The sequence below is a fragment of the Triturus cristatus genome, chromosome 11, assembly GCF_964204655.1.
Source record: "Triturus cristatus chromosome 11, aTriCri1.1, whole genome shotgun sequence".
Classification (NCBI taxonomy): domain Eukaryota; kingdom Metazoa; phylum Chordata; class Amphibia; order Caudata; family Salamandridae; genus Triturus; species Triturus cristatus.
In genome coordinates, this window is record NC_140594.1 from 38,779,420 (window position 1) to 38,806,570 (window position 27,151).

Consider the following 27,151-nt stretch of genomic DNA (forward strand, 5'->3'; position numbering starts at 1 on the left):
CTGTCCCTTGACTCATCCTCTTGCACTCAGACACATACAGAAACCTTTACTCACACATAGTCACGCTTTCTCTCACTTAAACATGCTGTCACCCACCAGAACACATACAACATATATATTAAACCATTTTTACTTTCCATAGATAATAACCATGGGTCCTAAGTGTGCTCCATTGTTTATTGCATTAATAGTGACTAATGCACTATCATTCACAATTAGTATAATGAAAAACAGGACGACATTGAGGAATGCAGAGCCCCCGCGTGTTCCTGGCACCGATTTTGTCACCCCTGAGGCCACGGGTCACAAAGGCAGAGGAGGCTCCTCCACAAGGCGGAGGAGCGTCGCCCCACTGCTTCGCAGCAGTGAAGTAATTGAACATAAAACCATAGCTCGCATTATTATCATTTTATGTTTCCTTCTGCTGCAGCGGGTGTGGCTGCTGCGACATCGGAGGAGCAGGGGAGGAGTGGTTTGCCCGCTCCTAAGTGCACATGACTGTTTAGCCGTCCCTCTCGGGCCGGCCAAAAATGCATGCACACTACACATCTTCTCCATGCGGGCTGGATTACAGCCTGCAAGGAGAACATGTCCAGGCCCCCATTCCCTGACTGAGCGCCGATCCACAGGCTCAGACCAATCCCAACACTGCATTGCAGCGTTGTGATTGGCTATCAGGAGGCTGGGAGTCGGGTGCTTCCGGCATCATGCTGCCTCACAGGAGTCAGGAAGAAGAGAGTGGAGGAGAGGCGGCAGCCAGCCTGCCGTCACAGGTAAGCGTTTTAAAAAAAAGAAAATGTCATCCCCCTGCCCCCGCCCCCTTGCCCCGATCCCGACCACCCGGGTCCGACAGCAGCTGCTACTGTGCATAGGTAGTGCCAGTAGCCACAAGGGGCAAGTCAGGGGTGCCAACTGCGACCCCTGACAATCCCTAAACTACATCAGTGTTCATACATACATTATCAAGCTACACTTGCATTTTTAGCTGAGTAGGATAAAGCAGGAGAGCATGCACGCTGGTAAGCAGGCTTTTTTCAAGCTCGATTCTTCCTGAAATAAGTCAATAGACGTGAGTTCAGGAGGATCGCAGGATTCGAGTGCAATTTTCATTTGGTGTCTAATGACTGCATGAAGTTCATAGAGACCGTAGTTTGGGATTTGAGATCAGGCATGTCTTTTTGGGGCCATCGTCTTCAATTGGACTAATAGCAATTGTGTAATGCGACTTATGTTGCAGTAATAGAGTGTCGGCTGCCCACATCTGAAAGTGACAAGTTGACTCAGAGTGGGGAAAACGGGCATCGCTGCTGGCTTTTTCAGGCAATTTAGGAAAAAAAGAATGTGTGAGACAGAAGAGGGTACATCAGATATACGTAAAGTATAAGGTACAGGAGGAAGTAATTAAAACATTAATTGAAAAACAAGTTGACAAATTTGTGAAGGATGCTTTTACGTTTGTCATGACCAAGAGAAGAGCAGGGGAGCTCTTGGGTCAGGAGTATTGGTCCTTCACAGAAGGGGAGAATGGGGATGTTAAAGTGGGGAAATATGAGGAAAGAAAAACATGTTGAAGGACATTTATTAAGAACAACATATATTGATGATTCTAGTTTGGATGGTCTCAGCACCATTGAGAGATCTAATGTCCTGAACTGCAAATTAGAGGGTGTCCTAAGTGGCACAAATGATAATAGGAGTAATCATTGTGATAAATTTCAAGATATTTGGTACACTGAAAATAAAGGCTCTTTGGATTAGTTTGATGAATATGTCCAGGACCTCTCGGAAGGATAGGGTTGAAATGAGAGTTTGGAAGGAGATTTGACAATGACGAAGGATACTAATAAAAAGAACATCATATGAGTATATGCCTAACCCAGGTGCAAGTCATCAACATCAAAGTACTTTTTGGGAGCCATTGGCTCATATTAATGACTACTTCCCTCATTAGTCAAGAAGGCCCATGGAAGGAGAGTTTAGAAATGTGATGAGTGAAGAACGCCCAAGGCCATTGGTTGATAATAAGGCTTGTGTAACTATGGGCTTTGAACTGACTTAATAAGGTTTTTGTTTAAACTTGGCAGGGATCCAAGGAAGGTTTAGAGAGAGCACACAAACAATACGAAGACTGAGTTCTGGATGTGACAGGTCCTGTAGCAACAAAAATGGATATGGATGAAGAAGCACATTGTTGAAAAGTGCAGGTAGATGTGAATCTGTTATGTAGTTGGAGCTAAAAAGCTATTTGCTCACTAAGGGCTGCTAATGGAGCTTTTATTTCAGAAAGACGTAAGGCTATTTTACTATGTATTAGCACAAAATTGAGTGAACTGATGAAAACAGAATTTCGTGATGATGATAAAGCTTTGCTTTTTGGTGATGGTCTGGTTAAAACTATTGGAAATGTTTCTACATTTACAGTCTTAGATAAAACTTCCAATTTTTACCGGAGAATCTTTGGAGGCAGTGGAGTTTTTGGAAGGGCCAGAGGAAGGGGACATTTGAGGCAGTGGAGTTTTTGGAAGGGCCAGAGGAAGGGGACATTTGTTTGTCTGAGGCTTTCAACAGTGCCTGAAATTATTTATCTCCACCTTAACGCATCAAAAGTGGAGATAGACCTAACACACCAATCAAAAGCTGGTGCAAACTGCAGACATCGCCAGTATTCCCGCGATAACTGCCCCAAAATTTATCACCAAGGCGTACACCACCAACTAACCTTAATGAGATGTAGAGTAGGCGTCCCCATGCAAAAACACATGAAAAAAACACAACACCACTTTCACAACGAACTGCCAGATCTGCGTAGCGAACCAAAAACAGGCGATAAGCCACGGTAGCTACAGGTATTTAACTCCTACCTCAAGCAGGTGTAAAGACAGACGACTACCTGCAGTAGGCAACAGAGCCCCGCACACAGTCACACCCGAAGAACAAACGACGCCATGGAGCTACTCATCATGCAGCTTGGAGCCCCAACAGGGCCGCAACACCCACCACCACCACCCCCAGGACCGCCACTAAACCCAGGACCCATACCTGCCCCCCCGGACCACCACAGAGGCAGGGCAGAGTAAGACAGCGGACCTACTGAAAACGCACAACTCTCCCAGACCTATCGCCCGAGGAAGTCATTGCCCACTACAGGCTCAAAAGGGCAACCATCCTCCGCATCATGACCCACTTCGCCCACAGGCTGACAGTCCCAACACAGCAGAGAACCAACATCCCTCCGCAGACAAAGCTGCTGGCTGTGCTGCACCTGTTGGCCTCTGGTACCTTCCAACCAACAACTGCCAGAGTCGGAGGGGTCTCACAGCCAGCCCTATCAAAGTTCATCACACCTGTCCTGGATGCCATCCTCAGCTTCATACCCCAGTACCTTCACTTCCCCAACACAGCGCAGGAACAGCTGGAGACAAAGAAAGGCTTCTACACCATAGCCGGATTCCCAGCCGTGTTGGGGCAATCGACTGCACACATATGTCCCCCTTGTGACCCCTGCGGATACTGCACACCACTACCGCAACAGAAACAATCAGCATTCCATCAATGTGCAGGCAATAGTGGGCCACTGGGGGCTCTTCACCAATGTCGTCGCCAACTACCCAGGCAGTGTGCATGATTCCTTCATCTTCTGACAGTCCATCATCAACCAGCACTTCCAGGATGGCACATATGGAACTGGACTGCTCGTTGGTAAGTGCCAAATCAACACATCACACACCCCAAAGCCACCAACACACAACGCATAACTGTGGGAATGCACTCGTGACCAAACCACATACAACATGTCAAACTACACGATCACCTACCAGACACGAATTCACCACTCCATGGTCATCCTAGGCTACCCCTACACCCAATACAGACTTTGAATGGCACCACAGCCACACAACAGCTGAACGTGTGGAGATGCGGAATGCAGCCATGTGCGAGGATGCAAATGACCCATGAGTGGGAATGTACACAACGAGAAGTGAGGCGTGGATATTCAGGACAGACATGGGAATGCAAACAAATGATATGTCCATGCAGACCACAACTGCTGGTGACTGGAGAGTAGTGAGCAGTGGACGTATCTATGTCACCCCAGGCCGTGTGACAGATACCGGAAGTGTTGCATGCTGCGTCCCCCCTGTGCATAGTGGGTTGGCCCTAAGTATGTCAGGCTGCGCAGGGGTGTGGTGAGAAGCCCCGTTGTGCAGGGCGTGGTCCACTCCTGGGAAAGCCAACATAACTGACAGTGCAGCGCCGCGCGGCCTGCCATGAGGCCGACGCCATGTGCAGTGGGGCCTGCAAGCCTGTGCGCCTGCTGCACCCCAGGACGTTGATGCACAGACCAGGCCTGCCCGCCCCAGCTCAACAGTGCCGCACTGCTCACCTGCTGACACCGTCGTGTGTCAAAGAGGACCAGACACGTGCCGGTGCAAGCACCAAGCCTCAGTCCCGTGACCCCTGCAGCCTCCGCAGACCATCGCTGGCCCCCCCGACGCTGGTCCACATCACTCCTTACTAATTTACATGCTCCACTGGCATCCTCGTCGGCCCAGTAGGTCCCACATGTGGAACAGTGTCCTGAGTCCTGAATGGTAGTGACCCTAAGTCCGTGGCAGCGGCCACAGCACTAGACTCCCTTCGATCAGTGAGGCATAATTCCATATCGCAGGCCTGCGACACGTGGTGCCACTAATCCTGTTCAACGCAAGCCGGCGACACGTGGTGCCACTAACCCTGTGCGCCATGAGTGACCGTCATCCTCCGGCGGAGCATCGTTGGTGTCTGAGCCTGTGGCCTGGGGGTTGTCATCAGCAACGGACAGGTACGAACTTGGTGTCTGGCCTGGGTCTGTGGCATTCATATCCGCCATGTTGCCGGACACAGCTGGCATGTGTTTTTTGCATCATGCCCTGGGGGTAGGCCTCCCATTCTCCCCCGTGACGCTCTGCGGAAGGCACCCATGACACATGTGAGGCCCTGCTCTGCCCTCATGACCCTGTTGGCCGCTGTGCATCCGGGGCCACTAGCCCTGTGCGACTCAAGTCATTCCCCCTTGTTGTACTGACATTGCATTTCTGAGTGCCTGATGAGTGTTGGAGTTGTTGCCAGCACCAGCTACTTCCTGAGGGCTGGCTTACACTCACCCCACACACAGCCAGCATAGGCATCACTGTATTAGTGGGCCTGCCATCACATCCTGCCGAACCAAGTATTGACTCTTTTCTCCCTGCACTGTCACAGATGATCAAGGATATGCACTCTGTCCTTGGATGATGGCACCCCTCCGAGACCCGGACACACCCACCCAGAGGCAGTAAAATACAGCCCACATACGCACCAGGGGCATCGTTGAACGCACATTTGGCATGTTGAAGTCACGTTTCAGGTGCCTGGACGGCACAGGTGGAAAGCTCCTGTACAACCTGGACATCGTGTACAAGATGATCGTTGCATGTTGTGTGTTGCACAACATCTGTGTTCGCACCAATGGCCCATGGATCCCAGTTCCAGAGGTACCGGGTGATGATGGTGATGATGGAGCAGGTGGCCCACATCCCACTGCAGCTGCGGCAGGAATGGCCCGTAGGAACTCCATCATTGACACTTACTTCTCATGAGCACGTCACATTGTGGCCGTCCATGGAACTCATGGGACAATAGAAGATGTCCAATTGCACTGCATGTGTGATTAAAACATATTTGCAGGTTACAGGCTGTACTTGTACATTGTCATGTTACATTTTCCTGCGGTTTCAGATGTGATTTTCCATGTTGTGCACATTTGCGGAACCAGTTGTGTCCTGTGTTCAGTTGTGGAGGGGTTGCTGTTTGTACCAGGATGTTGTCAATGTCGAGGTGTACTTCTGCTTATGTGCGTATGCTGCACGGTGGGTGAGTCGCTCCTGCAGCTCTGATTTGTCTGCTGCTGGTGTCTTTCATGCGGTGTGCCTGTCGGTTCTGTTCTTCGACGGTGCTTGGATGTTGTGGTGAACATGTTGTCCTCTGCAGTCGGTCAGGGTGCATCCGTGGTACTCCGCTGTTGATGTATTTTTTTCTGTGGTATTTTCCATATGCTGTTCTTGTGCTTTTTCCCACATTACGCGTGGTTGTCACTGTTTTCTTATCGCGCTTTGGCCCATCGCAGGTTTTTTGGCATTGGGGTTTGTGTTTTTATCTCCATCGAGGTGGTTGTATCATGGGCATTGGCCGCGGTTTCGGCAAACTATCGCATGGGGCCGCCTTGTTGTGAATTCCACGTTGATACAGGGTTATGTTCCTGCAATAGGCTGAGATGTTGAGAGTTGCGTTAAGCTACTCTTGCGGTAGTTATCACACGTTCTTGTGAATATACCCCAATGAGTCCTGAGCACCAGGTATGGGGAAGTGTGCACGGAAAGATATTTTGAACCCTTAGAAGCATCTGACCGATTTTCTAACTCAGCCTTTTGCAAAAGGTTTATGTTATACAATAAATTGCTATAAATCAGCTACTATCATGATTCAAATTTGATAGCATACTTTCTTTTCAGTCACAGGCCTTGGCAGTGGCTGGCACCTGTTTTGGGCTGCTTCAGACCTTTAAGAAATGTCTGTGATTGTTACCTATACAGTGCAGAAAGATGGTGATCCATGTGTTGGTCACATCTCAGCTGGATGTTGTCAATGCTCTCTACTTTGGGATGCCAGAAACTTTGCTTAGCTGGCTCCAGGTGTTCCAGAATGTCACTGCTTACCTTACCTTGAGACTTTCAAAACGGACATCAATTACCCCTTTTTTAAGACGTCTCCACTGGTTACCTATTAAGAAGCGGTCCTTTTTATATCACTTGCCTTGGTTCATCAAGCATCTTTTCTAGTCAACCCTGGCTATCTTGTGGACAGGTTTTTGACCTATTGTTCTGCTATATCACTGCGCTCAGTGTAGGGAGTCATGGTGGAAGTGTCGCAAATCTGGCACACTTGGGCAGGAGGGCGTTCCTTCATACCCTGGCTGCTAAGGTCTGTCATCAGCTTCCAATGGAATTATGGGCTTTGTTTTTGGAGGCTATCTTCCAGAGGTGACTACAAATGTGTCTCTTCTGTTTAACTGTAGGTTTCTGATTAGGTTTCTTTGTTTTTTGGACCGGTCCTGTAGTCCTTAGTGCCGAAACACTCTTGCAAGTAGACACGAGCTGTACAAAGCCCTGGCAATTATTCATTCAAGCATTCATTCATTCATACATTCATTCATTCATTTCAAATGAAAAAACGTTCAAGGTGGCATCTATGGCTACTATAACAAGATGCGTTTCTGTGGTAATGCATGAATCTTGTGTGGATCTGACAAAGATTTCTGCCCATTTGATTAGAAGGTCTATGGCAATGAAAGCTTTTCTGGGAGGTGATTGGTTGAAGACATTATGATAGCTGTGGATGGTCACATGCTCATGGATGGGTAGCCAATGTAAGCTTTGAAGAAAGGGACAAACATGGCAATTTTAAGGGACACCTAACCCCAGTCCAGCAGATTGATGTAGGATATCTTTGAACCATATCAATGCCTGTCCTTTCACTGGCTGTGAGTTGTCAGCCTACCGACTCCATGGAGATCTTGCGTATCAAATCTTAAGACCTGCCATGAACTCCTCCAATACCTTCAGTACTGCCTTCTTGTCGGAGGATTTTTTAACTCACAGAACCATTGCATCCAGTTTAACTGAACCACCAGCTCCTTCTCCGCACTCCTCTCTCATTCTCATCTGCTTCAAATGTAGGCTTCGAAGCTACGTCAAAGCCTTGGACCTGCAGGTGCTCGCATTTCATTTGAAGCATTCACGCGTGAGACTGCATGTTGCCCAGGTCGTTCTGCTCTTGTTTTGACTCCCCGTTCCTCCAGAGAAGGGATGGACATGAAAGGTTACGTGGAATAGATGCAGTCTGCTTACTGTCTGTACCACTGGCGTTGACTAGGTTGTCATCATCTGCTACAGCGGGAGCTTGTTGTCAATCGCATCCCAAAGTTTAATGGGTCCAACCATTTCCTTGCACTAAACTCTTCATCATACCTCGCAGGCCCCCTAAAGCTCATCCGTGCTGTCCTTATCATGTACATATATTTTAAAAGCTCCACTATCTAGTACTATTCACAGAAAATGGTGGTGTTAATGCCAATCTCCAACAGCCATGTGTTGATGTTGGTATTGGTGGGCACCAGGATTCACTTTCTCCCACCTATCTGGCCCTAATCGAGGTGCTCTCTGCCCATGGATGGTGCTTCGTCCCCATTATCACCCCCAGAACATCTTGTTCCTTCTCTTTCTGTGGAAGCGACTTGCCTTCCTCCACCATGCTCACCCCTTCAGTACTCTCTGATACTTTCTGCTCTACCTGGTCTGCCCTTGTTCCTGTGGACCCACTTGCTCATTTGTCATCACTGTCCTATCTAGTGTCATTGAGACCCCTTGGCTTTGCTTCCCTTCTATAAGAACTTGCCCTAAGGTCAAACCAAGCCTTTTCCAATGCTTGAACGTTAAGCCCTCTATTCTCACCTCCCATAACTGCCCCATCAGCCCCTCTTCCTGCCCTGTTTATACCAAGTCTTCCTGCCTCACTTGCCACCAATGTCCTTCATACTCATGGTCTGTCAGCGCCGCTTGGGTCGCTGGGCTCCTGTCCATCTTGGTGTTTTTTTCACTGCCTGCTTTCCTATCTCGAGGCTGCAACTTTTTTTCTCTCTTATCTCACCTCTTACCTTCACAGGACATCACTTCCTGCTCTTCTCACTCTCTCATCCCTGCCACTCTCACTTTGTGTTCTTTGCAGAGTCACCGCTACAAAAACCACTGTTCACTGACTCTCCATTCCTTTGCCCATTCAAATGGGCCTATCTGCTCCCTCCTCTGACTGCCTCTGTACTGGGAGTGAGTGTTTGACAATGTTCAGCATTCCGTCCATCATCTTTTTGTGCTGCTCCTCCTCTTCACCCTTCCCCACGTCCAGGGAATATCTGCCTGAACCCTCTATGTGCCGCTCCTCCCCTTCACCCTTCCCCAGGTCCAGGGGATATCTGCCTCAACCCTCTATGTGCCGCTCCTCCCCTTCACCCTTCCCCAGGTCCAGGGGATATCTGCCTCAACCCTCTATGTGCCGCTCCTCCCCTTCACCCTTCCCCAGATCCAGGGGATATCTGCCTCAACCCTCTATGTGCCGCTCCTCCCCTTCACCCTTCCCCAGGTCCAGGGGATATCTGCCTCAACCCTCTATGTGCCGCTCCTCCCCTTCACCCTTCCCCAGGTCCAGGGGATATCTGCCTCAACCCTCTATGTGCTGCTCCTCCCCTTCACCCTTCCCCAGGTCCAGGGGATATCTGCCTCAACCCTCTATGTGCCGCTCCTCCTCTTCACCCTTCCCCAGCTCCAGGGGATATCTGCCTCAACCCTCTATGTGCCGCTCCTCCCCTTCACCCTTCCCCAGCTCCAGAGGATATCTGCCTCAACCCTCTATGTGCCGCTCCTCCCCTTCACCCTTCCCCAGGTCCAGGGGATATCTGCCTCAACCCTCTATGTGCCGCTCTTCCCCTTCACCCTTCCCCAGGTCCAGGGGATATCTGCCTCAACCCTCTATGTGCCGCTCCTCCCCTTCACCCTTCCTCAGGTCCAGGGGATATCTGCCTCAACCCTCTATGTGCCGCTCCTCCCCTTCACCCTTCCCCAGGTCCAGGGGATATCTGCCTCAACCCTCTATGTGCCGCTCCTCCTCTTCACCCTTCCCCAGGTCCAGGGGATATCTGCCTCAACCCTCTATCTGCCGCTCGTCTCTGCATGTGACTCTCTTTGCCCTCTCTTTGTCCTTACTGTCCCCTTCCAACATCAGTCTTCAAGAGGTGGGGGGGGGTGCTCTATCCTCTTTCAGCCTCTCTTCCCTATCATAGGAGCTGTGCTTTGCCTCCCCTCTGTTCTAGTTGCTCTGGTAGCCGATGGCGCAGTTAACCTGCCGCTGCCGCCATATTGCAGCTCAGTCTCCTCACTCCAGACCTCTTCTTCCTGTCACCACCAGTAGCTCTCTCAGCTGTCCTTGCTGCTTTCATCATTTGCATCTTTCATGCAGACCTCTCACTGTGTCCTCAGGCCCTGAACCCTACACTGGACAGTCTTCTTCTGCATCCAGCAATGTCCTTCTATGCGCCTGTGACCCTATTGTGCCCCTGGTCTTTCTCCAACAGCATGTCTAGTTCTTCTGAGACCTCGTTCCATAGTGTCAGGTCCATTTGGGGCATCTATAATGCCCCCTTTCTCATTCCTCTGGGCGTTTGTTGTCCCTCACCTCCAGGATCCGGCCTCCTTGTACTCATATTTCCTAGGTGGTCCACGTGATGCTATTGACGGGGGTCCCACCTGCTCCCCCTCCATTTGAGATGCACACAAACACTGGCATTGCCTCCAGAACACTCAATAGATGCCATCTTCTGGGGCGTACCTTTGCCCTCACACGCCACAGGCCGTCTTCCCATGCTGGGCCCACCCATCCTGCTGCACACAGGACCAGCACGCGGCTTCAGTCCCCGCTGCTGACAGAGCTCTTCCTCTGCCCACCCCTTTCTTCATTGCATAGCGGGATACGCTTACCTCTCATGGGCATGTTCGACTGAGTGGTGATGAAGCAGCGGTGGCTGCCGACCTCATACATGCATCCCTCAACCCACCCACAATGCTCCTTGGCCAGGGAGGGCAGTGCCTACAGTCCACACATGGCCTACTTTGAGACTGACCACCTGAATTTGGGGAGTTTGCAATTAGAACGGGAGTAACATTGAGCATTGTGGGTGAATTGATAGGTCTGAGAGAGGGCAGATTACCTGCACATGGGGGGGCAGATTTATGTTAGACTTGCGCCACTTTTACGCCGCCGTTGCCTCACTTTTGTGATGCAGCGGCGGCGTAAACCGTGCGCCATGTTGCGCCTTATTTACAACGTGACGCATCTAGGGTGATTCGTCACGTTGTAAAGCCCTGCGCTACATTAAACCTGCGTCAGGTTTAATGTATGCAGGGTGGGCGTTCCATCGGAAAAAGCCTCAGAAAAGTGACGCAGTGAAATCTACAAGATTTCACTCAGTCACTTTTCCGACGCTGCTGCGTCAAAACCTTGCGCCTGCTTGAAGCAGGCATAAGGCATGACGCAGCATGTTGGGTATGGGCAGCCCCTAAACATTGCTGGAGTTGCGTCGAGCTTGCGACACGACTCCAGCAATGCGCCGCCCTTACGCCATCAGATGCGTCACGCATCTGTTTATCCTTGCGCCACGATGCGCTGCATTGTAAATGCGGCGCATCTGTGGTGGCGCAAGGGTAAACTTGCGTGACGCATTTTTCCTGGCGCATCCCTGCTGATTTGCAGGGATGCGCCAGGAAACATAAATCTGCCCCGGGGTCTGTCGAAAGCTGGTCTGAGAAAGAAAGGAAAACTCGCTCTGTGCGAATGTCCCTCAAAACTTCTCATGTTCTCGTCGTCCAGTCAAAATAAACAACTCATGCCTAATTTGTACACAAAGCTTAGATAAACATGCTCCATGGTTCGCCGTTCCAAATCGTATATGTTTCTTCTGCTGTTTTCCTTCCACTAAACGTTCATGCTTCAGTTTTTCTGAGGTTTTAAACAAGTGTGGGCTTGCAACACATGCGCAGTGGAATGCATTCTATACCTATGTATCACTGTGATAGTTTTATTACTTCCACAGCCTTAGCCACCTCCATTTGGGGGTAGGATATTGTGATATTAATATTAAAAATGATCGTGCACAAAAAGGGTTGTTCGTTAAAAAAGGACGTGACACTTGGCAAGTATGTTGTTTGGGTGGCAGATTGTCCCATAGGCACCTGAGAAAACGTACTTACAGTTACTATGACAACTTCGGTCACATGTGGCGTTTATGCAGCAAAATGAGGAGGCATCCTGCAATTTCTGTGAATTTCTTCTCTACAATGCAATAATGCAGAGTCAGAACGGCTACAAGTCTATGAGTTGTTGATGGTCTTATCAGCGTCTCTGTGGCATTGTCCCCACGTTCAGAGGTGTGTTTTAATCATTGTTTTTTAAAGTTTTCTTTACCATACTGCCACCTAATGTACAAGTTCCTTCTCCACAGCGAGGGCTGGGGAGGGGCGTCCCCGGCCCGACACCCACAGTAAACGCCCTGTCAGCTCCTGGTCCTGTTGACTCTAGCAGCAATGACTGGGCTCTAGCACCCACAGTAAATGCCCTGTCAGCTCCTGGTCCTGTTGACTCTAGCAGCAATGACTGGGCTCTAGCACCCACAGTAAACGCCCTGCCAGCTCCTGGTCCTGTTGACTCTAGCAGCAATGACTGGGCTCTAGCACCCACAGTAAATGCCCGGTCAGCTCCTGGTCCTGTTGACTCTAGCAGCAATGACTGGGCTCTAGCACCCACAGTAAACGCCCTGCCAGCTCCTGGTCCTGTTGACTCTAGCAGCAATGACTGGGCTCTAACACCCACAGTAAATGCCCTGTCAGCTCCTGGTCCTGTTGACTCTAGCAGCAATGACTGGGCTCTAGCACCCACAGTAAACGCCCTGCCAGCTCCTGGTCCTGTTGACTCTAGCAGCAATGACTGGGCTCTAGCACCCACAGTAAATGCCCTGTCAGCTCCTGGTCCTGTTGACTCTAGCAGCAATGACTGGGCTCTAGCACCCACAGTAAACGCCCTGCCAGCTCCTGGTCCTGTTGACTCTAGCAGCAATGACTGGCTCTAGCACCCACAGTAGATGCCCTGTCAGCTCCTGGTCCTGTTGACTCTAGCAGCAATGACTGGGCTCTAGCACCCACAGTAGATGCCCTGTCAGCTCCTGGTCCTGTTGACTCTAGCAGCAATGACTGGGCTCTAACACCCACAGTAGATGCCCTGTCAGCTCCTGGTCCTGTTGACTCTAGCAGCAATGACTGGGCTCTAGCACCCACAGTAGATGCCCGGTCAGCTCCTGGTCCTGTTGACTCTAGCAGCAATGACTGGGCTCTAGCACCCACAGTAGATGCCCGGTCAGCTCCTGGTCCTGTTGACTCTAGCAGCAATGACTGGGCTCTAACACCCACAGTAGATGCCCTGTCAGCTCCTGGTCCTGTTGACTCTAGCAGCAATGACTGGGCTCTAGCACCCACAGTAGATGCCCGGTCAGCTCCTGGTCCTGTTGACTCTAGCAGCAATGACTGGGCTCTAGCACCCACAGTAAATGCCCGGTCAGCTCCTGGTCCTGTTGACTCTAGCAGCAATAACTGGGCTCTAGCACCCACAGTAGATGCCCTGTCAGCTCCTGGTCCTGTTGACTCCAGCAGTAATGACTGGGCTCAGTGTTTGAAACCGGCCCTGACGTCCCAGTGGCTGCTAACACGATGTCCACTCAGCAAAGATGGGAACAAACAAATACATCTGCAAAGCGGTCCTCAAATCCTTTCAGATTTTAAACATGTGCTTTAAAATGCAAAACAATGTCATTCAATTAGGGGTGGGCGGAATTTGCGAAAGTGACTTTCGCAAATTATCGCGAAAATGTTACAAATCTCCGCAAACACGCGGAAATACCGCCCGTTTGCGGTATTTTCAGCATGGTCGCGGCTCGCCAACTTACCCATGCGGTTGCTTGCGGGCGTGGCCATCTTGTTTTCACTCTTCTCGTGGTGCATGATCGCGAGAAGAAAGACGTGATCGCGCGACCAATGACATTACTGCGGGCGCGAACTGTCGCGAGACAGCGCAAATGGCTACCAACAATCCAACATCTTGTGGAGAAGGCGACCGGATCGGGAAAACTTGTCGGCGAACACGGGGATTCAGGTAAGGCGATCGCGCGCGCGCGAGAATGTATTATTTTACAGCGCGAGCAAGAACCAAATTATCGCTAAGATGCGGAATGCGGAAATTTTGACATTTTCGCGCTCTCCGCGGAACGCGAAAATGTCAAATTATCGCAATTTCCACGAGCGGAACGGAAATTTAGCCCAGGACTACATTCAATGCCCCCCACTGCACTGGGGAGACCCATCAGAATCTCCCTACATCAGGTCGATTTCCCCTAGCATACTTTCGCAGGTACCATTTGCACAGCGCCCTGCTTGAAACTGCAATGTTCAGGTGTGGTTTGGCTTCGGTAAAGAGCAGAGTAGTTTGGGGCTGTCATTATTTAAACCCACTGCCGTGGGTCAAGTGTAACTGGATGGAAACAAGGGAATCCTCCCGATGCTAAGCCAGACTGTGGGTGAACATCGTGTCCCAAAGCAATGACGTCATAGCTCCAAATTAACATGGCCGCCGTCTGAAATTTGAGTTTTGAATCTTTTTCTTGTTGTGCAATAGAAGCGCCCCACAGTATTTGAAGCATGCGTGGACATATTTAAGATTAAATGTGTCCCAACAACAAGTTATTAGAGCAGATGCTTTAACCTGGTTTAATCCTCTGCTAGCTCGACACAAAAGCAGTCAGGGTTAACTGAGAGGCAATGTTAAAAGAAGTTATGCAGCACTTCAAAGAGTAATAAAGTGAAACCAAAACAGCACAACAGAAGAACAATCCCAAAACAAATTGGGAACATAGGATACAGTTATTACATAAAATGACATTAGAACAGCAACAATCCAATCGGTAGGACCACAGATAAGAGTTTTTTAATGTTCCAGGTACAAATAGTGCCAAAAAGCATAAGCCCCACTCGCAGTCATCTAGTCATGCTGGACCGGAGGAAAGCCACACAATCAGGCCAACCTCGGTAGAGCGTGGGTCAGATGCAGGGGCCAGGTTCGGTCCACTTAAGAGTTACCATCTAAAGTCCGCACAAGGAGTTCTGTTCGCATTGGTTGGTGTCTAGAGGAGACCATTGTCGGCGCAAGGAACAGTTCAGGTATCGCAGACAGCCATGCTGTAGCGTGAACAGCCCGTCAATGCTGGAGATTTGCATTGCCGGTCGATGCGGGCTGTGGTTGTCGACAAGAACAGCAGGTCTTGCTAAGCTCCATGTTGGCGGCCATGGTGGATGGTCACTCTTGGCGCAAAGAACAGCTGGAGCTTTCATTGGCGGTTGTCAATGGGCTGTCGTTTCTTGGCGCAAAGTCACTTAAGTACACATGTCCTACTTTTTAAATATCATGCGCCGTGCCATATGAGCCTTTAGGGCCTACCTTAGGGGTCACATGTATGTATTAAAAAGGGAGGTCTGGGCCTGGCAAAAGGTTTATTTTTGCCAGGTCACAATGGCATTTTAAAACTGCACTACAAGCTGCAGTGGCAGGCCTGAGACATGTTTTACAAGACTTCTTTACTGAGTGGCTCAATGTGTGCTGCAGCCAACTTGTAGAATTTAAAATCCAGATACTGGGTACATGGAGTACAATTCACCTGGGGCTTATAAGTAAGTTCAAGATGCCAATTAGGTGTAGGCCAGTGATACCATGCTTTATGGAGAGAGCACAAGCACTTAACCACTGGTTAGCAAGAAAAAAGCGCAGAGCTCTAAAAGCCAACAAAAAAGGGTTCAGCAAAGACAGGCAATGCAATGCAAACATCTGGGGTTACCCTGCAGAGAGGGTCCGTTCCAACTCTTCCTCAAACCTTGCATGTAACAATTATTTACACAGGAAAATAACTCTCTTATAGTCAGTCCTTACTGGCCACAACTGTCTGCGTAAACCTGAATGGTAAGGGTAATAATGAGCTCAAAATGAATAACTCTCTTATAGTCAGTCCTTACTGGCCATAACTGTCTGCGTAAACCTGAGTGGTAGGGGTGATAATGAGCTCAAAATAAATAACTCTCTTATAGTCAGTCCTTACTGGCCATAACTGTCTGCGTAAACCTGAGTGGTAGGGGTGATAATGAGCTCAAAATGAATAACTCTCTTATAGTCAGTCCTTACCGGCCGTAACTGTCTGCTTAAACCTGAGTGGTAGGGGTGATAATGAGCTCAAAATAAATAACTCTCTTATAGTCAGTAACTTACTTGCCATAACTGTTTGCGTAAACCTGAGTGGTAGGGGTAATAATGAGCTCAAAATGAATAACTCTCTTATAGTGAGTCCTTACTGGCCATAACTGTCTGCGTAAACCTGAGTGGTAAGGCTAATAATGAGCTAAAAATGAATAACTCTCTTACAGTCAGTCCTTACTGGCCATAACTGTCTGCGTAAACCTGAGTGGTAGGGGTAATAATGAGCTCAAAATGAATAACTCTCTTATAGTGAGTCCTTACTGGCCATAACTGTCTGCCTAAACCTGAGTGGTAGGGGTAATAATGAGCTCAAAATTAATAACTCTGTTATAGTGAGTCCTTACTGGCCATAACTGTCTACGTAAACCTGAGTGGTAAGGGTAATAATGAGCTCAAAATGAATAACTCTCTTATAGTCAGTCCTTACTGGCCGTAACTGTCTGCGTAAACCTGAGTGGTAGGGGTGATAATGAGCACAAAATGGGTGGAATTATCGGTTGCACTTATAATTTATAATATTGCTCTTGAGTGAATAATCATGGAGTGCCAAATCACGAGGGCACTGAGTTACACTGATGTGTTTTTGCTCCTGTTCTGATCTACCACGTTAAGTGAGTTACCTCAAATATATGGACCCCTGTAGACAGTCTGCCACACTTTAGAGAGATACTTTGAATAAATGTGCATAACCTACAAGACCAATAACAAACTCCCCTAGCCTGACAGCAAACTAACCATATTCAGTAAAAAAAAACATAGTAATATTAGAGCCATCATTATCACTGAACTGCTGTCCAGTAAACCCATATGGCTTTCTGGAAATAACCCCCTTACAATTGTCCTCTACCACTCCCATACATCGGAAGCAGGGCAAAGGTGGGTACTTATGGGAAAAGGACATAATTCCACATTTTATATCAGTTAATTACCCTGTTATGTCCCTTTAAATGCACCAGCAAGGTTAGCTACAACAGAATTAACAAAGAGGCACTCAAGTATTACCAACTACAGTATCTAGGCGTAGACCTTGTACCCACATGGCTGTGTGCTTATGCGCGGCTGTTATTAATAATTCTGCGAATTATTGTATAAAACCTGCCTCTAATTTCTTTATAATATGTGACTTTTGACACACCCAGTCACATATTAGAAAGAAATGATTAAAGAACTCAATGTTATAATTTATTACAGTAGAGTTCTTATGTCACAAAATACTGCTTTTCTTTCTGCTGCTCTGTTTTTCAAGCTGCACAGGGACAAGCAGAAAGAAGATAATTATGGCAGAAAGTTTAATCCTTGCACTACTTATGTAATTACAGAAAAGTTAGTATCTTTCTGCATATTTCTACACTTTCCAAACTACTACACCTTTAATTTTAAACTGACATTACATTTACTCTAATATATTTTTGCAACAAATATCAAACAGCTGTTTTGATCCACTAGAGATTCTATTCTTAGGTCAAAGCTTACCAGATAGCGCAGCTGTACAGTTGCAAAAAGAGTTCCTGTTGGCATCCTGAAAGATTCCCTGGTAAATCATTTAACACGCTGCTTAGCATTGGCGTTGTGGTTTGTAACTCACATTTTCTGGCTCTGTATTTGCTGGCTTTTTGAGTTTTAGGCTATCCAGCACATTTTCATCCCTCCTGTGGAGAAAAGCTTGTTCGCTGTCACTCCTTGCATTGTTCCACGAGACCCGCTTTCGTCAAACAGGCCTTTAAATGTTGTTATTATCTTGTCACATTTGCTGTGCATTCAAAGACAGAGGTCAGATGTCAACCTCTGCCTTGTGAAGGAGTTTGGTGTTTACTTTTCCTTCTCTGAGTTCAAAGTGAGAAAATGTATATGACAATCTTGCTGGGTACTGGGGGGAAAAGGGTTTTGTTCTAGCACACAACAAAATGCAATCGTTTGTAAATAAACTGAGAAACTATCTCAGAATATATCAGAATTAGAAAAGCAGAACTAAAAAACATTTCTTTGTAATTCGGAAGTGTGGTGGAACCAAATATTTTAAATGTGACCAAAACAAATCAGTACACTAGGTGATGGCATTTCCACATATTATCTGTATAATTTTATGTGTGAAACTGTTTGTGCAAATGTAATGGTCATTTCAATAGAAAATGTGTTGTCTGTAATGGCACTGCACTAGCACACCATGCACACTCCACTCTATGTCACTCCACTCTTAAACACTGTACTCCACTCTACAACACTGCACCACATCACACCACACTCCAATCCACTTTATGCCACCCAATGCCATTTCCCTCTAGGCCACTCTATGACACTCTACGCCACTCCAGTCTATGCCACCTCACTCTACGCCACTCCACTCTCTGACACTCCACAACACTCTCTGTCACTCTACTCCGAGCCCACTCTATGATACTCCATGCCAGTTTACTTCACTCTATGCCATTCCACACTGTACCATTACACCCTCGTGCTTTTCTCCTCTCTATGGGGCATATCAACAACAACCGGCGATAATTATCTCTAAGCGCACTTAGCGCTAGGATAATTATCGCCGGCTAGCGTTGATTTTTATCGCTGAGATAGCGTGCTATTAGCAACGCTTATCTCAATAGCGATAAAAATCCTCACGCTAAGTGGCTAATGTGAGATTATCGCTGGAAACCCAGCGATAATCTCACGTTAGCTTGTTGATAGGGACAGGCAAACTTAGCCATGATATCCTCCTTCCATAGGATATCATGGCTAAGTCAGAAAAATACCAGACGTAAAAAAGCAGCGTTAACCGCGGTTAGCGCTGCTTTTTTTGTCTCTAACAGGGTTAGCGATATTCTTGATAATAGGAGAAATGTCGCTTAGCGACATTTCTCCTATTATTTTACACTGGAACGCCCCCTTTGCATCTCATTAGAGATGCAAGGTGAAGCGTAGAGTAAATGGGTGCTAACATGCAAATTTGCATGTTAGCACCCTGTTGTTGATAGGGTGCTAGTTTTATCTCTGCTTTTTTAGCTTTTAAAGCCAAAAAAGCAGAGATAAAGCCCTTGTTGATATGCCCCTATGTCTCCTTGGAGTTCCATAACCTTACAAAGCAACTTGTCCTTCAGCCTCGCTGCTCTATGGAACTTCTCAGTGACTTGTATTATCCTTACAATGTAGGGTAGTGGTACTTTATCCCACATATTATTATTATGCAGACCCCTAACTGTGAATGAGAAATGTCAGGTGGTGTCTGCACAGCCCCATTCCTACAAATAAGAACTGACATGAAGTCTGAGTCGCTCTTCTCTGTTCTCAGCCACATCTGGCAGGGATGGAGGCATGGCTGAAATGTGCATTGAAAACTATTCATGCATTACATAATCACCGTAGAGGCTGATGATTAACTACAAAAAGAAACCATTTTAGATGAGACAGTGTCGCTGTGGTACGTCCCTCTAACCCCCACTGCACACGAGCGGTCTTCGCAATGTTATGTTAATTAGCCCATTTAAAGTCAGCATTCAGGGCAATTCACAATCATATTTCAATGCAATATGTTCTGGGCTCTGCGGGTCATGTACCCCCGTGCCGGCAAAGTCGGCTTGAAGGGGAGTGTCAGCGGCCACCCCATTGTGATGGATCACAAAGCTGCAGAGATGACCTGCGGACTTGGCACGTGTCTTGCACGTGAGTAGGTCCCCGCAGAGAGCTTGCAATAAACGTGGTGCTGGGGAGGTGTGCTGTGTTACTGCAAGAGATAATGAAAGATCTTGGCAATGAGCTCTCCTACTGAGAGAATGGTATTACTGATGTGATATATATAAAAATAGCTAGATTTATGTGGCAAAAATGTCACAAATAAAGTTTCTATACAAAACGCATAAAACAAGTGGTATTTAACATAATACTGTCTTGAAATATAGAGACCGGATACGCTCCTCCAGTAGCAGACCTGTGAACACCAGACCACGTAGACCTCTGCAACAGAAGCTTCGACAAGTGAGTTAAGTCACTGACTAGAACAATCATCTCCTGAAACAACCAGTGCCTGACCTCAGGTTGCTAACCCACTGAATAGCACATTCATCACCTAACCTCAGAACTCTAACTCACTGACTAGAACAATCATCACCTAACCTCAGAACTCTAACTCACTGAATAGAACAATAATCATCTGAAACAACCAGTGCCTGACCTCAGATCTCCAACTCACTGAATAGAACAATCATCATCTGAAGCAACCAGTGCCTGACATCAGATCTCTAGCTCACTGAATGGAACAATCATCACCTAATCTATGATCTCTAGCTCACTGACTAGAACAATCATCACCTAACCTCAGAACTCTAACTCACTGAATAGAACAATAATCATCTGAAACAACCAGTGCCTGACCTCAGATCTCCGACTCACCGAATAGAACAATCATCATCTGAAGCAACCAGTGCTTCACCTCAGATCTCAAGCTCACTGAATAGAACAATAATCATCTGAAACAACCAATGCCTGACCTCAGATCTCTAAATCACCGAATAGAACAATCTCCATCTGAAACAATCAGTGCTTCACCTCAGATCTCAAGCTCACTGAATAGAACAATCATCATCTGAAGCAACCAGTGCCTGACATCAGATCTCTAGCTCACTGAATGGAACAATCATCACCTAATCTATGATCTCTAGCTCACTGAATTGAACAAACATCTTCTGAAGCAATCAGCACCTGACCTCAGATTTTTAACTTACTGAATAGAACAACCATCATCTGAAACAACCACTGCCTGACCTCAGATCACTAAATCACTGAACAATCATCCTCTGAAACAATCTCTAACTACCCATATCTTTGTTAAACATTGATGCTAGCTATCGCACCACACAGTATGTGCAGTGCTCAAGATGGCGGTGGTAACTGACACAACCCTGCAACTCCTTCCAACAAGGTCTGGCTCCTAGGTGTGACTTCTGCTAAATAGTCACCTTCTTGCTAGCTAACTTACTGACCATGTGAGTAAGTAGCTTCCCTCGTCGCACAGCTCCGCCTGGTAGCTGTTGCCCCCTTACCGTTCCATATCCTGAGTTTGAGACCCTCCTCCACCCGCAGGCACCCGCCTGCACCTCATCCCTGGTGGTCCAGTGGGGAGCATCTCTGCTCTGCTGCTGCTCTGCCCTCTGTCTCTCTGCTTTTTGCTTTTTCTCCTCTAATCACTTTTTTCCTACTTTCATCTTTTCTGCCTTTCTGTCACTTTCTTTGACTTTCTGCACTTTTCTGCTTTTCTGTCCCTTTCTTTCACTTTCTGCATTTTTCCACCTTTTTCACTTTTGTGCCTTTTCCTCAACGTGTCCCTGCCACTGCTCATCCTGCTTGGACCCGCCCTCCTCCATTGCCTCTTTCCTGCATCCCACTTTTCCTGCCTCCCAGCTGTCACGCCCTCCCCTCACAATACTTAATGGTGAATGCTGCACAGTGAAGAAGCGACCTTACTGACATAGTCAGTAGATAGCTTCCCTCACTGCACTGTGGCCCCTGACCCTTCCAGGTCCTGAGTTCGAGGCCCCCCTCGACCCGCAGGCACCCGCCTGCACCTTCTTCCTAATGGTCCAATGCTCTGCTGCTGCTCTGTCCTCTGTCTCTCTACTTTCTTCCATTTTCTCCTGTAATCCCTTTTTTCTCCTTTTCATCCATTTTGCTTTTCCGTCACTTTCTTTTACTTTCTGCACATTTCTACTTTTTCCACTTTTGCTTCTTTTCCTCGCCGTGTCCCTGCTGCTGGTCATCCCCCATGGCTTCACACTCTCCAGCGCCGCTTTCCCGCTTCCTGCTTTTCCTGCCTCATGCTGTCCAGCCCTCCCCCTCACACTACTTAATGGTGGCCGCTGCGCGGTAAAGGAGCGGCCTTACTAACCTTGTCAGTAGGTAGCTTCCCTCACTGCACAGCTCCATCAAGTAGCTGTTCCCACTGCCCTTTCCAGGAACTTCGTTTGAAGCCCTCCTCCATCTGCAGTCACCGGCCTGCACCTCATCCCTAGTGGTCCAGTGTGGAGCATCTCTACTTTTCTGCTGCTCTATCCTCTGTCTCTCTGCTTTTTGCATTTCCTGTGCTGATCTCTTTTTTCCTCCTTTCATTTTTTCTGCTTTCCATCACTTTCTGCACTTTTCTGCTTTTCTGTCACTTTCTTTCACTGTCTGCACTTTTCCACTTTTTTACATTTGTGTCTTTTCCACGCCGTGTCCCCACCGCTGCTTGTCCCCAGCAGCCCCGTCCCCCTCCAGTGCAGCTTTCCTGCTTCCCGCTTTTCCTGGCTCCCAGCTGTCCATCCCTCCCCCCACGCTACTTAATGATGGCCGCTATGTGGCCGCACGCAGCAGGCATACCGCAGGCATTTCAAAAGTGCACCAAAGACAAGCCTGTCTGTGCCCGTCCAACTTGGACAGCACTAAGCGTCATAGACTCTGGTCCTGGGGACATCCACCGCTACAACGCGAACACCCTTCATGCCTTCAACATCAGACACCACTCCACCTGCCACCTTGCGTCACTGAAGAACAACCAAGGCCCATTCACCTGCCCCACCTCTAACTGCACCTTTGCTGGCCTCCGCACACCAAACCTACCCACCGCCTGACCCTCAAGAACTGGACCCAACCACCTCAGATGTATTCTTCTCAACACACGTTCCCTCAAAAGATGTGCCGTGGAGATCTGGGACCCACTTAGACTCCACCTCCCCTGATGTCGCCTTCTTCACAGACACCTGGATGAACTCCATCTCAGCCCTGGATATCGCAACTGCCATCCACAAGGACTGCATCAACAGACCGGGAGGAGGCATTGCCATCATACACATAGACACCCTCCACCTCACAACCAACTCGACCACTCATCCAACATGGAGCACATCCACTTCCAGATCTAGACCAACCCAAACACCACCCTCCGCGGCACTCTCGTCTACCGACCTACCGGACCCTGCCCCCCTTCAGCAACACCATAGCAGGCTTCTTCACTCACCACGTTGTTGCCTCAATGGACTACATCCTCCACAGTGACCTCAATTTCCACCTGGACAACCTCGAAGACCACAACACCTCATCCCTACAGGAGAACATCGCCACCATTGGACTCAAACAACTGGTTACAGTGCCAACCCATTCAGCAGGGCACATGCTCGACCCCATCTTCTACGCAAGCAACAACATCTCCCTCAACCACACCTCCGAGCCACACTGGATCGACCACCACTGCATCCACTTCTCCTGCACCAAACCCATCATACGCCACCATGCCTACCGCGACCCTTGCAGAATCTGGAACAAATTCACAGAAGACCAGCTCACCACCTTCCTCAGCAAGACCCCAACACAGACATCCACAGACGTGAACACCGTAGCACGCAACCTCTGCTGCCGGATCTCCAACTGCTCCAACACACTGGCCTCCCTCAAGAAATCCTCAGGCAAACAGCTCTCCAATAAGGCCAGCTAGTACTCCTTCTCCCTCCAAGAGTCAAGGCGCACCTGCATACAGCTCGATAAAAGGTGGAGTAGCAACAACATCACAGCAGACCACGCAGCCTTCAAATCCGCCATCACTGCACACCGCCGCCTCATTAGAACAACAAAGAAGGCAGCCATGAAGGAACGCATCAATGACAATGCACACAACAGCAAAGAGCTCCTTGCCATAGTCAAAGAATTTACCAAACCCAGCACAGAGAAAGCAGACATTCCCCATCCCAAGACCTCTGCAACAACTTTGCTACCTTTGTCCACCGCAAGATCAAGGAGAGCTATAAAAGTTTCACAACCCAAGATCAACCTAACCCATCCGCAACCACCACACCCAATGGATTCAGCCCCCAGCAGACCTTGACCAACTGGATTACCCTCACCTCTGAGATAACTCTCAGGATCATGAAGAGCATCTACTCCAGAGCCCCATCAGATTCCTGCCCTCACCACATCTTCAACAGAGCCAGCACATCCTTTGCCCCCGAACCATAAACTGCTCCATCAAGTCTGCGACTTTCCCTGAAGACTGGAAGCATGCAGAAATCAACCACCTGCTGAGGAAACCTCCAGCTGACCCAACAGACCCCAAGAGCTACAGACCCATCTCTCTGCTCCCTTTCCCAGCCAAAGTCATCAAAAAAGCCATCAACACCCAATTCTCTGAGTTCATCGAAACAAAATACATCCTGGACCTCTCCCAATCGGGCTTCAGAACCAACCACAGCACTGAGACTGCTCTCCTCGCCGCTACAGATGACATCTGAACCGTCCTCGACTGAGGCGAGACTCTAGCCCTCATCCTCTTGGACCTCTCAGCCGCCTACAACACCAACTCGCACCACACCCTCTGTGCAAGGCTCCATGATGCCGGCATCTGCGACAGTGCCCTCGAATGGATCCGCTCCTTCCTCACCGGCAAACTGCAGAGTCAGACTTCCACTATTCAAATCTGAACCCACAGAGATCAGCTGTGGGGTGCTTCCAGGGTCCTCCCTGAGCCCCACCCTCTTCAACATCTACATGGCCCCGCTTGCAGCCATCATCAGAAATCACGGACTCAACATCATCTCCTATGGCGACGGCACCCAGCTGATTCTATCCCTCACAGACGAACCCACAGCCACCAAGAGCAACTTCCATAATGGGAAAAAGGCCGTCACCACCTGTAAGAAGGGCAGTTGCCTCAAGCTTAACTCAGACTAGACTGAAGTCCTCATCCTGGGCTCCTCCCCCTCCACCTAGGATGACTCTTGGTGACCCACAGCACTCAGACTCCCGCCCACACCCACGGACAACTCACAAAACCTCTGCATCATCTTGGATGCCTCACTCTCAATGAACTACCAAATCAACGCTGTCATGTTCGCCTGCCTCCACACGCTCCTCCTCTTTCATAAGATCAAGTGGATCCCCACTGAGTCCAGGTAAATAGTCACCTGTGCGCTTGTCAGCAGCAAACATCGACTATGGCAACACACTCAATGCCGGCGCTACCCAGAAACTCCAAAAGAAACTGCAGACCGCTCAGAACGCCTCTGTCAGACTCATCCTGAGCATCCCATGCCGCAACCACATTACCAGCCACCTGAAAGATCTTCACTGGCTACCTGTCACCAAGAGAATCACCTTAATGCTTCTCACACATGCCTGCAAAGCTCTCCACTACACCAGACCTGCACACCTCAACCACCGCATCTCCTTCTACACCCACACCAGACATCACCACTCTGCCCAACTGGCCCTGACCACTGTCCCATGGATCTACAAGACCATGGCTGGAGGAAGATCCTTCTCCTACCTCGCTGCGAAGACCTGGAATTCCCCCTGCCTCTGCACCTCAGGCAATCCCGATCGCTGCCTCAGTTCAGGAAGGACTTCAAGATCTGGCTCTTCATCTGAACCACGGACCCAGCTCCCCTCCCCCCCACGCCTCAAGACACTCACGGGTGAGTATTCGTGCTTTATAAGTCCTTGATTGATTGATTGATGCTACGTTGGCCTCTCACTCGACAGTCCTATTCTTCAGAAAGTGTTGTATTGATGGTAGCTCTGTCTCAATACAGATGGCCATGGTCTGGGTCTCCTATCCGACAAGAATGATAATAATAGACAATCATCTCAAGTTTAAGAGCATTAAAAACCTATCTGTTTCTGATCAAATGAGCATGTGAGACTCCTGAGACATTGGTGTAATCCTGTTTGCTCACCTTTACTCACCATCTCACTTGTAAAGAGCAAAGAGCACATCATTGAAAACTGGCGCAGCGGGTTGACACTTCCGGTCTGCCTTTCACTGCAGCCTGAAGATGCTTTGATGGTGGGCTAGGAATCCCCTGCAGATGGGAAGAATAAGTGGATACACCTTCCTGCAGGAGTCCATGCAATCCCCCTTAGCTCTCCCATTGGGCGCCTTCTGGCAGAGCAGGGACGGTGTACCCTCTACATGTGCGCCTTCCGCAGCTCCTGTGTCTCTAATATGGCGCAAGTGCGGTGGGAAAGAGTTCCCTCATTTGCATAGGGTAATGCCTCCATGCAAATGTGGGAATGCCCCCATCTTATCATCCTACCACACATTTAATCGCTAGCGTTAACCATAGTACAGAAGGGGCTATGCAACCACCTATGATCCCTTCTGTAATTTGAAAGACCCTCTGAGGCACAAAAAGTGGCAATTTGCATAATACATCTGTGCTCCTAAGTGAAGATCCAGGAACTTTTGGCTTTTGGACATGCCTTGGTTATCTTAGTGGTTAGTCTTTGTTAATGATTTGATTTAGGGTTTGTTTAAGGTTAAATTTGAGGAACCTTTATTTTTATTTTATTTTATTTTTAGTTACAGTTTTAGGTCGAGTTGAGTAGGTATGCTACGTTTAAAAAAAAATGTTCGGTGTTTTTTAAAAGCATTTTATTCTTTTCTAATGATGGACATTTTGGTGCTGGGGACTTTAGATGATAGCCACAGAAACTTAAATTAAACTAACGACATTCTAAGAAAATAAAAAAAAGATGAATTGAGTGTTTGAATGAATGCGTACCACTGGTAGATACTCTGGGCCATACTCCAAGTCATCTTTTTATTTAGTCGCCATGCCACAAACGACAGGGATCAACGTTTTACAAACCTACCTTGGCTTCACCCTAAAAGGCCTCACCCTAAAAGGGACAGACCAGCACAATCTGCTCGGCCACATGCTCTCAGCAAAGGAACACAAGAACCCCAGACATATTTTGGCCTTGTGAGACTTCCTCAGTGAGATGCTGTTTCAATCATATTGCACAGTGAACACAGGATTCATGTATGGATATAAAAAATATCAAACAGAAAGGCAGTTTCAATCTGTAGTGGCACAACAACCAAAAGCAATGGATTCTAATGTGGCCCAGAGTAATTACCAGCAGCTAAGATAAATTCAAGCATTTCACCACCAATATCCACACATAGGTCAGCCCTTTGCTCACATTGGATGGCTTTCTCATCTGAGTTCCCTGCTCTTTACTGTATGTCTCTCCTTCCTGTCCCTGTGTTTGTCCAGCCCCTATTTACCCTCAATCCTGATAGGCTGAATTGTACCCTTCAGCTGGTGATTTCAGGCTACTATAGTTTCTCCTCTTGCTTCCCCTTCAGCACTCAAAGGGAGAGCATGTTCTCTCCCTTGCTATCTGCTCATAGAGCCTATACATTCTCTTTCCCTCACTTCCCAACCCC